At 36.9% G+C, this 17,167-nt stretch overlaps 1 long non-coding RNA gene across 3 annotated transcripts in view; it reads right to left on the bottom strand.

Moving 5' to 3' along the window:
- LOC109373380 (uncharacterized) overlaps window positions 1–16,802 on the bottom strand; it is a 28,318-nt gene extending 11,516 nt beyond the window's left edge. Inside the window, exon 1 of one of the 3 annotated variants that reach the window (XR_002122213.1) lies at window positions 16,580–16,802. This is a non-coding gene — a long non-coding RNA (uncharacterized LOC109373380). Of the gene's footprint in view, window positions 1–11,123; window positions 11,162–16,100; window positions 16,239–16,579 lie in introns of those variants that run through there. The other 2 variants (XR_002122212.1, XR_002122214.1) reach the window with 2 other exon arrangements.
- Window positions 16,803–17,167: the final 365 nt, after the last annotated feature.

Below are 17,167 nucleotides of genomic sequence, written 5' to 3'. Positions count from 1 at the left end.
AGTTCAGTAGTAGTTAGTAATTGAGGACAAGGAATTTTTGTCAGTTATTTGAGTGGTTGTAGTTTAGTCATTGAAAATAAGTATTTCTTATGAAGTAGTTTTTAGACTTTTTGTAAAAGACTATAAACGACAAGTAAAGCATTCCATAGAGACTCCTGAAAATTAGAGCTGGAAAGTACAATATAAGTTTTAGCATCTCATGTTGTAGACAGGGAAAATACAATTGCAGATAAGATGTAAATATCTTTAATTATAAAAACTATTGCTAGCAAATGAAAGCTTTTTAGTTGCCTCTTGACTATCTTCAATGAGACAGAATAAGGAAAATGGCTTTAAATTACAAGAAAGTTTTCAGTGAGGTGTAAGTTCAGCCTTTAAAGGCTCTTTTTTCTTAAGAGAAGCTGTGAAGGACTAAAGATAGGGCAAATTCTTTGACATTTCTGCCATTAGAGGCAGAATCTAATTCTCTTGCCCTTGAATCAATGTGACCCGATCAACAAAAAGAATGCAGCAAAAACTATATTTTCAAACTTCTGAGGCCAGCTCAAAAGAAGCCTGGCCGTTTTTGCCTGAGCCTCTGAGAACAATCATTCTAGAGCCTGAGTCTTTGAAAGTCTGATATCCTGACGCCACCATGTTGTGAGGAAGCCCAAGCTAGCTATGTAGAGGGTTTCCATGGAGAGGTGCCAGATGTATGCCAGATGTGTGGAAAAGGAAGCTTTCAGATGATCCAGCCTCATGCACATCTACCTGCAACTATATAAAGAATTCCAAGTGAGAATCACCTTGCTGAACCTGTCATCCCCAAACTGTGAGAAGTCATAACAAACGGACATTTCAGGCCACCAAGTTTTGTGGCAGTTGTTTGTTATGCAAGAGTAGATAACTGGAATAGTAGGTGCTTTACAAACTCAGAAAACAAAAGTCTTGGAAGGGGCATAAAATACTCTTACCTGGAGATTATGAATATTAGTAACAATATCTGACTTAACAGTGAAGGCATGGGTTTTTCTTACCTTGGTTAATTTGGATAAAATATCAATGACCTAAAAGGATAGTCAGTCCTCCATTTCTGCTTTTCTACACTCTTTTTCTCTAATGCATTAATCATCTACCCTCGACCCCTCAGGTCTTTAGTTTGTTTATGTTGGTTTCATTTCTGTGAAAACTATTTTTGAGAAAAGTATCCTGCAGCTACATAGTTATATTACAATGGTTGCTTAGATTTACTGTTTGATCTCTGTTGATTTGTTGACTCACTCAGAAAGTATTTATTTATTGTACTGTGTGCTAATCACTATGGCAATTACTATGATAGTACAGAAATATACAAGTTAGTCAGGGCTTCTGCCAGCTTTGTAGGGACTTGGAGCTTAGGAGGGATGGCGTTAACTAAATAAGCAATTGGATTTTGCCTGGGTCAAAGTCTAAAGGCAAAAGAATGCATACATAGCTGTGGAAATTAAGGCATTTGGGACTTAGATACTAGAAATTTTATTTTAGAACTAGGCAGCCTTCCTAATATCTGAACATTATATGTCCTTCTAAGACTGGCTCTGTGGAATGACTGCCTAACCTTCTCAATATTTCTTCTCTCTCTGAGATGCTATGTTCTTGTTTCTGAAACCAGTTCTGAAGTCCCCAAGGCAGAGAGGCTAAAAGGCTTTGGATTCATCCACCTCATCTAGTCTACCTGGCTCCTTGATTTTCGGTGGGTCAAGAATTGCCATTAGTTGATCAAAATCTATTTGCTAGCTTCTGTGAACCAGGTATTGTGCTGGATCCAGGGGGAAAGAAAAAAAAAACTAGAAAGCTCATAACCTAGTAGGGGGAGAGAGAGGAATGAGTACATGATTACAATACAGAGTAAGAAATGCTGCAGTAAAATCAGGTAAAAATGTTAACAGATCTAAGTAACAACTATAGGATGGCAAAATGACATTTACATGTAAGGATTTGATAGATGACAAAGAAGGCATTCTAAATCAATGGGGAAAGGAAGGTGAATAAAAGATGCTGGGACAACTTGATCTCTTTTGAGGGAAAATGACATTACAGTCTCAACTCATATCTCCAAATAAATTCTAGAGGAATTAGAGAAAAGCATTAAAAAAACCCCATAAAAATTGGAAAAACACTTTAATGAACATCTACCTAATTTTTGACTGGGTAAGGACTTAACAAGAAAAAGATCACAAAGGAAAATAATAAGAAATGTAACTACATAAAGATGGAAAAGACTGTATGGAAAAAATCTCAACAAAAGAACACAATGGAAAATATAACTAATATAAAAGATAAAAATTTAACACCTCTGATATATGAAGAACCCATTTAAATCAGTAAGATAAACAAAGACTTCAGTAGATGATTGGCTAAGGATATGAAAGACAACTCACAAAAGAGAAATATAAATAGTTAATACATGTAAAGAAATGTTCAGTTTTGCTCTGATCATGAACGCATAGTTTTGACCATATAAAATTAGAAAAATTAAGCAATTTTATGATAGTTAATCTTGTCATGATTTCTCTTTGGTTCAGATATGCTGCTGATGGCAGCATAAATTGGCAACCTCTTTCTGAAAGGCAAATTAGCAATATAGATAAAGATCCTTTAAAATACCCATGCCAATTTCCCTAGGACTTCCCCTTCCTCTATGAATTGGTCCCAAGGAAAAGTTGGGTATGTTAATAAGGATGTCTGCAATGAACATAAAGATGTTCATTGAGGTAGCAAATAATATAAAATACTTGGAAACAATATAAATGACCACAATTAAGCAGAACATGGTAACTTGCATAATGGGATATTACGTAACTATTTTAAAAATATATGTTTTTGATATTTTTTTTCAGCAATAATCCTGCCTCAGGTAAACCTCATTGGCTACAATACTGCCAGTGTACAAATCTTGATACATTTCTAATGTCATAAAAATGGCTTTGATATATTATAATATGTAACCAAAAAAATGTACATAATAGTGCCTAAAGTAATCTAATCTCTAAGAATTATAGAAAAATATGCAAAAACTTATCTTTTTTCACTGATTGGTGGATGTATTAATGATTTTTATTTCTAACTTTATACACTAATATATGATTCATTTTCAATACTTTCCAAATCAGTTTGTTTTACTTAAACATTAGAAAACTACAAAATAAGGCCAGCCAAGTGGCTCATTGGTTAAGAGTTGGCTTGGGAGCGTGAGCTCTGAGCTGCAGCGCCACTGAGTGGGATCCCACATGGGCCAGTGATGCTGCGCCCTCTACAGCTAAGATGGTGAACAACAGCTCGATCTGAAGCTGGGCTGCCATGAGTCGCGCGGCGTGGGCTGCCGTGGGCTGCCATGATCGGCGGTCCAATGGCTGGTGACTGATCTGCCTCAGCCAGGAAGACCGCAATGATAATACCAACATGGGCCAGGGAAGCCACATTCTCCACAACTAGACTGAAGAACAAAAGGACAGCAACTTGTTTGTTCCCCTTCCCCAATTCCCCAATGCTGTTCCCTCCCCCAATTCCCCAATGAAAAATCTTAAAAAAAAAAGAAAAATACAAAATAAAAATATATTCACAAATAATTTTTATGTATGACAAAATGTTTCGTGTATTCATTTACTCATCCAACATTTATCGAGTCCTACTACATATCAGGTGCTGTTCCAGGTGCATAGGGTATTTCAGTCCAATGTGGGACTTACATTTTAGCAGTGGGTAATAGCAAATGAACAGTAACCATATCAAAATAGTGAGTATCAAAATAGTGAGTTATATACTATGTTAGAGGATGATAAGAGTGCTATGGTAAAAAGAAAAAGCAAAGTAGGATAAGAGGAATGGAAAATAAAAAAAGTCAGGGATGTTGGGGGACATGGGTAAGGGGAGCAGACAGGTGGGTTAAGGTATTAAGTCAATGGTTGAGTTAGGCTCACCAAGAAGGTAACCTGTGAGCAAAGAATTGCAGATAAGGAAGTTAACCATGTAGGTATCTGGGGAAAAGGATCATTCCAAGCAGAGAGAACGACCAGACCAAAAGTCCTAGGTCAAGGGTCTGCTTTGGAGGAAGAGTGGGAGGCTGGGCTGCAGGAGTTGAACGAGTCATGGAAAGAGTAGTAGACAAGATCAGAGAGATGACTGCCAGAGGGTTGGGGCCAGCAGACCGTGGAGGGCTTTGGTAGCCACTGCAAAGACTTTGGTTTTACCATGAGTAAAAAGGAAGCCATTAACAGGTTTGAGAAGATGAATAGCTTCTGCTTTTAAAGGCTTCTTCTGGCAGTTGTGGGGCTTTTAGTCATGCAAAGGTAGAAGCAAGGTCTCTATTAGATGGGACTCTAATGCAGCAATGTGGGCTAGAGTGTGACCACAGTGGTAGCCATGGAAGTGACGAGGAGTCAAGTTCTTGGTACATTTTTAAGACAAAGCCAGCAGAATTTCTAATGGCTTGGAGGTGGGTGTGAGAGAAAGAGTCAAGGATGCTTAAGACTTGAGCAACTGGGAGGATAGACTTGACATGAACTGCAATGGGAAAGCCTGCAGGTATGCACTCCAGGTGACATCACCAATGGAGTGAGTTTAGAGAGTAAAAGGTAAAGTATTGCACCTGGACAAGTTTAACATGAAGACATCTGGGGGCAATGAAGAGCCCAAATGGCCATAGAAGGAAACCCAAGAAAGTGAGGTGTCCCAAAAGGCAGAGGAAGCAGGTGCATCAAGGAGGAGAGAGTGATCAAACGTGCTTTGATTTTCTCAAGGAAGTAGAAGCAAGGTCATTGGCTGAAAGTGAAGATGGGGAAAGAAGGAACTTCAGCTACAGACTTCCTTCTCAGGTGTCCCAGTAATGAGCATTGTGAGAAAATTTTCTGTATCTTAATTCAACGGAGGTAATGTTTCTTAGGGGGTTGTCCTTGGGTCAAATGTTCAAGTTGAAGCACATCATACAGAAAGTGAGAAGCACTAGTAAGTTGGTTGACAGGGCTGTGGAAGCTGGAGAGCAAATAAAATGGAAAGTAAATAACTCGGCCTCTAAGTTTAACCGTATAGTTTCCATGTAAGGGGCCTGCCATCACCCCTTTGTATCTTAATCCAAACTTGCTGTAACCCAAGTGATAAGATTCATGTCTTTATTATTAAGAAATGGAATAAAGGACAGCAAAGGTCTCCTTTATCACTAATCTGACATACAGGGATGAATGAGACCAAATATTCAATATAAGTAAAGCCACAATTTTCTCATACTTAATAAAAATGATAAGATTTTATAGCACATTAGTTTATACCAAATTAGCTAATCTGATTTGATAGAAAGGAGTTGTACAGAAGATTAATATAATGGACTAGTGCTTCTAATATAATTGAGGACTCTTGGATTTTTCACGTCATATTAGTGACTTTCATGCTCTGTACAATTTTTTGATGGAATTAGTGCCATCTGGAACACATGAAAAGCTTTGATGTATCATATTGTCTGAGGGACTTTTGTAATGCATAGGCAGTTTCACATCCTTAAACATTATTTCAACATATTGTCAAATGTTTTGTTTTCCTAAATTGAAGAGAAGGTCTCTTCACAAAATGTAATCATTTTGCTTTTTTTTTTTCAGCTGCAAAGCTGATGCTCTTCTCAGTAGCCCATGTAATCGGAGTATCCCTGCCATCTTGCATCAGCCAGGGCTGTTCATCCACATTCACCCTCTCACACTCTTTTACTTCACCTCTGACAAGCAGAATTGTGAGCTTGAAGGACACAAGTGTGATGCAATTTTTGGTCCCTAAAAAATGCTTTAAAAAAAGATTTTTTTATTCAAATGGACATGAAAACCATATTTGTGGAATTCGATGGAATTGTTGAATGGATGGCTTCCTACCCCTAGTGTGGGCCATGAGGTATCTTGATGTTGGGCGTGGCTTATTACGCCAGTTTTCTATCTTGTCATTCTTCTAGTCTGCCTCTTTGTCCATGGCTTCCTGAACTACCTGCAGCTCTTCCAAAGACATCAGGCTATTTCATAACTGTTATTTCGCCATGCCATTAGCCTGGTCTCTTCAGACTGGGAGAGTCTCCTCTAATACCTCACCTTCATCTATCTACTGGTTTCTCGTCTCTTCTGATCCTTGATCTCCACGTGCCCACTCTACCCTGCGTTTGCCATAAACTGAAGTCATTCTTTCTAGAACCCACCATATTATTGTGACTCCATTATAACTCGTTTTACACTGTATAAACATTTTGTGTCTTTCTCCCTTTCTAGATCATGAACAACTTGAAAACAAGACTATGCTTTTCATCCCTGGATCCTTTCTTTAGTTTCTGACACAAGAAATGTTTAATGAATAGCTAAGTGCACTGACAAATAGCAAGTTCACTGGGACTAAACTCGATCAACTTGGAAGTTCTTTTCTCACTGATGATAAGTCAACTTTGATCTGTCCATATTCACCTAGGGCAGCTACTATTTTTTGCAGTTAAAAATAATGGGAGTTCTTTAACTTATCTATATCTATCTATTATCTATCATCTATCTATCGATCTATCGATCTATCATCTATCTAATCTTCTATCTATAAATTGTAAATCAATCTGACTTTTCTGGTGGTTGGAGATAAATGAAAACCTCAAGAAATTATGGAAATAATTTTGCAGGTATGCTTTCCTGTTCTCTTCTCGTCTTAGAGAGACTATGGCAATTAATGCCTCTATTAATGTGTGACACTAAAAAAGGCACTGATAAAAAGTCCTTCTAAACTGATAATAAGACTATTTCACTCAGCACTGATCTTTCAATACCATGTGATGTGAATGAAGTGGTTTAGCCCATATTCAGTCCAAAGTAGCCTCCCTGTGGCTGGCTGGGCTTTTAAATTCCTCTGCATACCTGGAACAACAGTGTGGCTACTGTGTACTCATACACACAAGACTGATAGAGTGTTTAAACCTCTAAACAAATGGCAATTCAGTGCGTGGTACACTGTAATATATGTTACATTTAGTGAGTGTGTCAAGATCTGGTGGGCCGATTATTTATTTGACTAGCTATTCTAGTAGAGACTGACTAAAGGGAATTGCACGCACAGAGAATGCCTGCTGATAAAGCAGGGCTTTCCTTAGACTAGATGGAAAGATTCTAAAAGGTGATTTCTACTGCATTTTAGATCAATTTCCCGGGAGTATTCAAATCTGAAATTATAATGGAAATCAAGGTGAAAATATATTTATTTCTCTGTTTTTTTTGTTTTACATACAATTTCCTTGCTGTTTTGACACATCCATCTGTATGACACATAAGAATGGTTGTCTCACTCTTGTTTCTGAAATAGTTTCTTTTTTCCCACACTGGGCAGCTCCAAAAAGCTTTTAAATACACAAAACTAAAGAAAAGGTATTACATAATTAAATAAAGCTGTCTTCTAGTCTCTCCTGAAGTAGGCAAGAGAGGGAATCAAAAGAAATCAGAAACAAGGTTTCGAGTTTGTATTTTTCTCCCTCCAGCAGACCACTCTTCTTAGCAAAGACAAATGATGGAATATTTGGCTACAATAATTGATGGTGTTCTATATGATAGCCTATTTTAGAACGCTTGGGGGTTTTATAGTTTTTAGAACTAGTACTTGCTGATGAAACAAGAGATGACTCTCCTTGGACTGACTGAAATTTAATAGTACAACTTTGGAGCTGGCCATTTCCTCCGGCATTCCACTGCCCGCTCTCGTCACCCTGTGATACACAGAGACTCAATGTCACCTGTTGAGTGAGGCGTTGTGTATCCTGCTTGTATTCAGATGCATCAAGTCTCAAAAGAATGGAGGCTCTGTGAAATATAACCAAGCTTCGGGTTTACTTACACTTTCTGAACTACATTTGGGTGAGTTGAGCAGACGGGCATGCTCCATTTAATAAAGCAAAAGTTGCAATTTCAAAAATATGCAAGTCAAGAGAAGACTTCGGCCTGTATAAAGCTATGATATTAACATGTATACTTTCACTAGGTTTTCAAAATGCTTTCATGTCATCTTAAGCATTCTTTCCTGTCTACCTGTGTGTGAGGTAATATTCTTTCTACATTAAAGATGGGGAAACAGGCTTCAAGAAGACAAATGACTTCTTCAAGATTACATAGTCATTAAGAATTAAAAATCAGAATTTGAGCTTGGGACTTCTGAGTCCAGGTCAACAGTGGCAGATACAAAAGTGAGGCCCACAATGAGCCACATGTAATCCTGTTACTCAGTGTAAGTCCCATCCCATCAAGAATCTGGACTGCCCTCTGTCACTCATTGAAGGACATAAAAGGGATGCAGTGAGACTCCAGCAAGGTGCTAGGAAGACGTGCAGTTTCAGCCTTAGTCTTATGGCAGCCCCACGATGGAATAAGCCAGCCATCATGCACAAAGCTTGACCACGCTGAGATCACCATGCTGTGAGGAAATGCAGCTAGTCAAGAGGCCACATGCAGAGAGAAAGATAGCCTACCAGGCTTGAGCTGTTCCAGCCTTCCCAGCCCAAGTGTCATAAACAGAAGTGAAGGAGCCTCCAGAAAACTCGACCTTTGCCACCATGTGGCAGCAACCACACCAGAGAGAAGCTCTGAGTAATAATGATCCTGCAGAGCCAAAAACCATGAGTGATAAAAGTAAATTGTTGCTTGAAGTCACCAAGTTTTGGATGGTCTAATAGACAGCAATAGATAACTGGAGGAGTGATGTATAAAACTCTCCCTATTTTCATCTGAAATAATGAAAAAAACCAAAAACTTTTCCGATTTTCCTTCAAAAATGCCATTAAATTTCTATTCTATATATGAGCATTCTCAAACAAACAAACATCAAAACTTAAGTGATCACTTTCCTGGGCTGTGCTTTTTTTGTTTTTTAAACCACTATTTGCACATAAAAGGTAAATAGTTGGAAAAATGTTTCAGAGCACATGGAAAACTGTTGTAATTCCAAGTCATGGTTTTCGGAATATCAGTGTTGGGAACCAATTCTCCATTGGCCTCTCATGTTTCTGGGCACATTGTCAATAAAATCACTTTGTTCTGGACTACCTATCAAGGATGTCATGTAGGAAACAGCCTTGGAAGATAGAGCAAATAACTCCATTTGAAGCAAAGAAGGAGACTTCACCTTAATTGCAAGCTAATAAGTTAGACTGCCATAGTTCCATGGATGCTGGTAATATAATGCAGATAATGCTTTACTCTGGAGCAAAGAGCAGGCAGACTCAGTGTCCATTACAAAAGATTCATGTTCTCTAAACTCAGGGTTTCTTGCTTGTAACATATCCCACAGTGCATACAGGTGTCATCTGGTCCTCTTTGTGTCACCCTGTGGGAACTGGAGCTTGGGGAATCAGTGCAAATGCCGATACTCTGGCTACTGCTGTTGTGAGTAATGTGCCATCTTTTGTCTTGTACTCAGGAGTCTCATGTCTTATATAGGACACTTCTGAGATATTGCATGCTCACTCCCAGACCCACGCAATAAAGCAAATATCGTAATAAAGCAGGTCACACAAATTTTTGGTTTCCTAGTGTACATAAAAGTAATGTTTATACTATATCATAAACTATTAAGTGTGCAATAGCATAATGTCTAAAAAACAATACATACCTTAATTAGAAAATATTTTATGGCTAAAAAATACTAATCATCATCTGAGCCTTTAGTGAGTACTAATCTTTTTGCAGGTTGAGGGTCTCGCCTTGATGTTGATGGCTGCTGACTGATCAGAGTGGTGGCTGCTGAAGGTTGGGTGGCTGTGGCAATTGTGTAAAATAAGACAAAAGTGAAGTTTGCTGCATTGATTGACTCTTCCTTTCGCGAATGATTTCTCTGTAGCATGTGGTGCCATTTGATAGCATTTTATCTACAGTATAACTTTCAAAATTGGAGTCAATCCTCTCAAACTCTACTTCTGCTTTATCAACTAATTTTATGTAATATCTTAAATCTTTTCCTGTCATTCCAACAATCTTCACCAGGAGTAGATTCCAGCTCACAAAATCACTCTCTTTGCTCATGCATAAAGAGTAACTCCTTATTCATTCAAGTTTCATCATGAGATTGCAGCAATTCAGCCATATCTTCAGGCTCACTTTTAAGTGTAGTTTTCTTATTATTTTAGCCACATCTACAGTTACTTCCTCTAGGGAAATCTTGAACCCCTCACAGTCATCCATGAGGGTTGGAGTCAACTTCTTCCAAACTCCTGTTAATGTTGATATTTTGACCTTTTCTCATGAATCATGAATGTCCTTAATGGCATCTAGCATGGTGAATCCTTTCCAGAAGGGTTTCAATTTACTTTGCCCAGATCCATCAGAGGAATCATTATCTATGCCAGCTATAGCCTTATGAAATGTGTTTCTTAAATAATAAGAATTGAAAGACAGAATTACTTCCTGACCCATGGACTGCAGGAAGGATGCTGTGTTACCAGGCTGAAAACAACATTAATCTCATTATACATCTCCATCAGAGCTCTTGGGTGGCCAGATGCATTGTCAATGAGCAGTAATATTTTGAAAAGAATCCTGTTTTTTCTAAGTAGTTGGTCTCAACAGTGGATGTAAAATATTCAGTAAACCATGTTGTAAATAGATGTGCTGTCATTAGCCAGGCTTTGTTGTTCCACTGATAGAGCACAGGCAGAGTAGATTTAGCATAGTCCTTAAGAGCCCTAATATTTTCTGAATGATAAATGAGCATTGGCTTCCACTTAAAGTCACCAGCTATATTAGCCCCTAATGAGAGAGTCAGCCTGTCCTTTGAAGCCAGGCATTGACTTCTCCTCTCTAGCTTTAAAAGTCCTATAGGGCATCTTCTTCCAATACAGTCATGCATTACTTAATGATGGGAATACATTTTGAGACAGGCATTATTAGGCAATTTCATCATTCTGTGACTCTCATAGAGTACACTTACACAAACTCATATGGTATAGCCTACTGCACACCTAGGCTGTATGGTATATGTAGCCTATTACTGTACTGAATATTGTAGGTAATTGTAACACAATGGTAAGTATTTGTGTATCTAAATAGATTTAAAGAAAGAAAATGTACAGTAAAGATATGGTATAAAAGATTTTAAAAAATGGCATACCTCTATAGGGCACTTACCATGTATGGAGCTTGCAGGACTGGAAGTTGCTCTGGGAGAGTCAGTGGGTGAGAGGTGAGTGAATGTGAAGGCCTAGGAAATGATTGTACATGACTATAGACTTAGAAACACTGTACACTTAGACTACACTAAATTTATAAAAATATTTTTCTTCAATAATAAATTAACCTTAGCTTACTGTAACTTTTACTTTATAAACTTTTAAATATTTCTAACTTTTCAACTCTTTTATAAACTCTTAGGTTATTAATACATATTTTACAGTTGTGCATTTTTCTCATTTTTTCATGTCCTTATTGTATGTTTTTTTCTTTTTAATTAAAAATAATTAACCTTTTCAACTTTTTGTTAAAAACTAAGACACAAACACACACTTTAGCCTAGGCCTAACATCACTGATGTCCACCTCTGTATCTTGTCCCACTGGTAGGTCTTCAGGGGCAATAACACACATAGAGCTGTCACTTCCTATGATAACAATGTCTCCTTCTAAAATACCCCCTGAAGGACCTGCCTGAGGCTCTTCTTAAGGAGGTGTCACTCTTTTCAGAAACATGGCCATGGTGGTGTGCTTGGTTTGTTTCTTTTATTATCATAGGTTTTCTTTTAAACAGATAATGCACCATGAACATTTCTAGTAATGGAAACCTTTCTGTGTTGGGGTACATGTTTTCAAACTTTTTGAGGAGCTTGCTGAGATCTACAAAAGACTCTACTACACTCTTTATTGCTAATTTTCTTGCTGGCTCTTCTTTTTTTTACCTCTCTTACAGTTTATTTTTCTCTCGACTCTTCTTCAGCTACGTGTTCTTGTTCTAGTTCCAACAACTCCTTCCCTTAGTTAATTCCTCAGGAACAAACTTGAGGTGTTCCTCAATGCCATCCTCACTCATGCCCAGTGTAAAGTCATTTGCCATTTCAACCACAGCCTTGTTGATTTTTGCAATCTCCTCATCCTTGGCAAATAGAGACCCATATCACTTTTGAATATAAATACAAAATTCTTATACTAGAATGAATTCATCAGTATTTGATAAGTTTACCTGTCCTCACCAATTAACGCTTATTCCAGGAATATAAAAGTATCTTCAAATGTGTTAGTATAGTTTATTATATCTACAGAAAAAGAAAAACATTATCATAGAGGATCTAATGAATCACTATGCAAAGTTTAATATCTGTTTTTGATGATAACAACTTATAGTAAAATGGACATACTGTATTTTGCCATGTATAATGCACTTCCGTATATAATGCGCCCCCACGTTTTTGGCCCAAACTTTCAGGGAAAAAAATCTTTCATGTTAATTTTTTAATTCAAATTTGTATTTGTTTACATTTAAATATTTGTTTTTTGTATTACAAAAAAATTTTAGCACTTATTTTTTAACTTATTTATTTATATTATGGTAAAAGAAATTTTATGTAACAAATAATTACAAAACAAGTAATTACAAGAAAAGACACAAGGTACAAGAAATTTTATGTACCAGTAACAAATTTACGATATTAATGCATCATAGAAGGCCAAGAACTCGTTTTTCAAGTTCATCCTAAGTTCAACAAAACCGACTATTGTTATAGAGTTACACTTTTAATTCATAAGCATGAATGAAAGAATTACAAACATTGATATAGATATGAAATTAGTACTACCTATATGACATCCTTATTTTTCCCTCACAAATTTGAGCAAAAAAGTGCGCATTATACACAGCAAAATATGGTAGATCATCTCAAACCAAAAACCAGCTTTACGTTCTATGGTGAAGTAGTGAAAAGTATCTCTTTAAATGCTGGAGAAAGAAAAGATGCCCACTATTATCATTGCTATTTATTTTTCAGAAAAAGTTAGCCAATGTAATTAGAGAAATAATCAAAATATGGCATGTAAATATTGAGAAAAGAGAGATAAAGTTATTATTTGTACATGATATGACTATCAACTTGTGAAATAAGAAGGAGTCAACTGAACATCTATCAGGAATACTAAGAAACCTTGGCTGGTAAGAAAGCAAAAATCAAATGTAATAACTTTCTCCTAGAATTTAATAAATATTAAAAGTGGTGTAAATGTCCTATATCCAGTAATATGCTTAGAAAGAAGAGTATTTGACTGATCTGAGAAACTAAAACTCTACTGAAGGACATAATAAAAGGGGCTTGCATAAAAAAAATGATTGCAGTATTCTTGGATGAGAAAACTCAATAAATAATAAATTTAATAAAATTTCAGTCGAAGTTTTGAAGTTAACATTATTCTAAATAATCCATTAGTAAGACTACTTTAGGATGCAAGGGGAATTTTTAAAATAGGAATGAGAACGATTTACTTTAACAGATATTAAATATACTATAGCAATGAAAACAGTATGACACTGATACAATAATAGTCAGATTATTGGAACAAAATAGTAAAAGAAAATAGAGATGAGTATATAATTTGGGGATGCATGGGAAAGACTACCTTAGCACTGCATCTGAAGCAGAAGGTGTGAAGGGAAATCCAATACATTTTACCATATTATAATAAACAAAAAAATTAAGCAAGCCCCATCCTCAGTTTCTTTATCTTTCTATGTCATAATAGCAAATTGACAAAGAAAAATAAATTTTAAAAATAGAAGACAGAAGACAAAATTGAAGAACATTCTTATAAGTAAATAATAAAGGTTAATTAGCATTCTTAATTTATAAAACAGCTTTTTTATATCAATATGAAAAAAAAAAGGTGACCATTCTAATGGACAAATGAGATAAGGTCATGAAGAACTCACCAGGGAAAAATAGATGTGAAAAATTTCAAACTGCAGAAATCAATAAGTTGCAAATAAAAACAAGATACAATTCATCAGATTTAAAAGAATGGGAATAATCAGCATTTTCCACATTTGGGAAAAGAGACATTCTGTCCTAAATGGATATGGAGAGTATTAATAGGTACATCATTTTAGAGGGGTAACTGGATATATAGTCTCTCTCTCTCTCTCTCTCTCTCTCTCTGTAAGTAGATATGGTAAGCATTCTAAAAATGTATTTTCCTTTTGATCCAGCAATTTCATTTATAAATTTTTCCCCCAAGGAAAAAAAATAAACAATCTAATTCTTTTATAAATGCTAATGACCTTTATCTTCATGTTCTTTTTTTAACATTTCAAGTAAATTTATTTTTACTCAATATAGCATCAATACAATTCTGAACATTTTCTCTTTTTTCAATGTTTCAGGGGCTGGAAATTATAATCCACACAGGTCAAAAGTTATGGTTTATAATTTCCAGATATTTTCAGTGATGTTCTTGAATGAAGAAAACAACTTTAAAGACATGCCAGGAAGAATCTAAAACTGTTCTAAAAAATAAAATCTATTAAAAAATACAGCAGGATTTGGCCTGCGTTTTAATTAAAAAAAACAAAACACTCAACTAAATTAAAAACTGTTAGTTGCAACTTAATTTGTCATTACAATGGGACTAGGAAATGCTTGGATTAGAAAGGTGAATGCTAAAAGCATCTGTTCTCAGTTACACGTTGATGTCAAGTGGGCACATTCCAGGGAAGGGTATTAGCAGAGGGAAGGCAGAAACAAAAAGTGATACTGGTGACTGGAAGCACCAGGAGTTGCAAGATTTTGACTGACACTTGTAATCTGCTTTGTCATGAGAGAATTTTGGAGGTCTGCATTGTGGCCTGTTAAAAACAAAAAATGTTGTAATATGCAGGGGTGCTATGCCCCTGACAGTGTAATACCGAATTATTGCAAATAAACAGCCATTACCAGGATTCATAAAAGGAATAATTAATGGTATTGTTAGCTTTTTAAAAAATTAGAAAATAAATGGCCTTTTACTAGTTGTTTTGAAATGCTAATTAATTTCCATGGGATCATTTCCAGTGAGTCAAGTTTATTCCTCCAAAACCTAGTTTTGCAAATACAGTTCCAAATGCAAGTCAATATTGCTTACATGTAGATCTTTTCAACATATCTGAAATGGAAAGAAGTTCTTAGTTGAAGAAATCTCCTTTACTGCCTCCTCAGGAGGGGCTCGTGTTGCCATCGCAGGGCAAGGCGAGCATAAATCCCTGTGAACATCATTTTCCCGTAGTTTTTTCAGAAACAAATTTTTTATTGAAAAATAGTTGACAGGATAATCTATAAGTTGGGAGCAGGAGAGTAAATAAAAAGTAAAATGATGGCAAGATAAGGGGAAATTAGCCTTTGGAAAATATTATGATAATTTTAAAATTTGGGCATTATTTTCCTTCCAATTGTTCACTAAACACTAGCCCTTCCCTGTCTGGTCAGTCTGGGAAAGACACAACCATGAGAAGGAGGCTTCCATGGGGTTTGACACTACGTGTGTGCCACTCAAACGTTCCCCATTCCCGCGTGGCCTCCGAATTCTTGCCAGCTGCCTCCAACTCTCCTCTCTAGGTTCACAATATGCACATATATATTTAAAAAAAATAAAGTCATACCAAGCATAAAGAGTCTCCCTTTTCCTGTTTTCCCTGTGCCTGGCCCTGTTTCCTGCCCCCCACCTGTAGTCCACCCATCTCCGCACCCTCCCCACTGATGCAAACAAAAAGACCAGGCTCCTCCTGGAGCCCTCTCAGCAGGCACATCTGTCACTCCAGAAACGTCGCCCTCCTTGGCCAATGTACTGTACAATCGGAATGGGAAAAGCACTTGTTTAGAAAGGTGTGGGGACCGGCAGGTATTACACTGAGTGAATATGGGCCAGTCTGGGAAGAGGGGTGCTGGTCCATCTGGCTACTCTCTGAAGAGAGCTTTCATTTCTAATAGGAGAGCCTCCATGGTAGGTGTGCACATACACACAGACACATGCCCTCAGCCCTAAAGTCACCCCACTCAGTCCCCTCTCTCACCTGTTTTAGGATATTTCCCCAGTTCATATATAGGAATCATAGCTTTTGTGCTAACCTATCTGCTAGTGCCAATGCCTCTCTACTCACCAGTGATGAAATTCAGAATAAACAGCCTTGTCCCCACACGCCTCTGGCTCAGTCAAACCAATTACCAAGTGAGCACAAAAATGCCCAGTGAAAAACAAATAAACAAACAAAAAATCCTCAAACCGTGGAGCCGTCACATTTTGGGGGAGGCACCAAAAGCTTTTATTTGCAAAGGCCCAGAGCTGAAGAGGTTTTTTAAAATTAGCCAGCACACACTGCTCCCTGGGAACTGAGAGGATGCCAGGAGCCCCTGGGACACCGGCCACTTGCCTCACTTCCGTGGTGAAAGGAGAAAGCCGCTTTAATTGCTGAAGTTTATTTTTTCACAACAGTCTTTAGAGGAAGACCCTTTGCAAGCCGCACTTTGAAGATTTACCCATGGCAGTTACCAACTCTACTTTTATATATTTGAAATAAAAATAGCTCAGCAGCAATTTGCTTCTTTTTCACTCTTGTTTTAAAACTCATTTCTCTCTTACCTTTGAAGTGCTGAAAACTCTCTTAGTCACCAACCTTTTTGGATGGCAAAATGTTAATCATAAGAATTTATTTTCTGTGCTAACAAATGTTTTCCTTGGAGATTTTTTTTTTTATCATTTAGACAGAACTTTTTAAAAAGACATAAATGAAATCAGATTGTTGAGAGATTTCCCTGGAGAACAACGCCTTCATTTATAAGATTCTCCCGATCTCTGAAATGCTCAAAGAGCTTCTGGTTCCTACAAAGAGAAAAACAAAAAACAAAAAAAACTTACCACTAAGATATTAAGTCAAAGAGCTTTTTTTTCCTAAGGAAATTTTATTCCAGCGATATAAAATGTAAATAATAATAATAGGAATAAGGTGAAAATTTTAAGAAAAAACACAAAAATATCCCATACACTGGCAGGAAGGCCTCCTTTCCGCGCAAAGTAACTGCAGTTGTGTACTGAAGATTCTGAGATGTTTCTCCAGAGCTCTGATCAGCAGATTTGATATACGGATTTAGATCAATTTTTTCTTATGGCAAATCTATATGTTATTCTCCGTCTTCATTTGGCGCTATTTGCTGAGTGGCTGTTACTCAG

The sequence above is a fragment of the Hipposideros armiger genome, unplaced genomic scaffold (genome assembly GCF_001890085.2).
Source record: "Hipposideros armiger isolate ML-2016 unplaced genomic scaffold, ASM189008v1 scaffold_716, whole genome shotgun sequence".
In the NCBI taxonomy this organism is placed as follows: Eukaryota; Metazoa; Chordata; class Mammalia; order Chiroptera; family Hipposideridae; genus Hipposideros; species Hipposideros armiger.
This window is presented reverse-complemented; position numbering and strand designations above follow the sequence as displayed.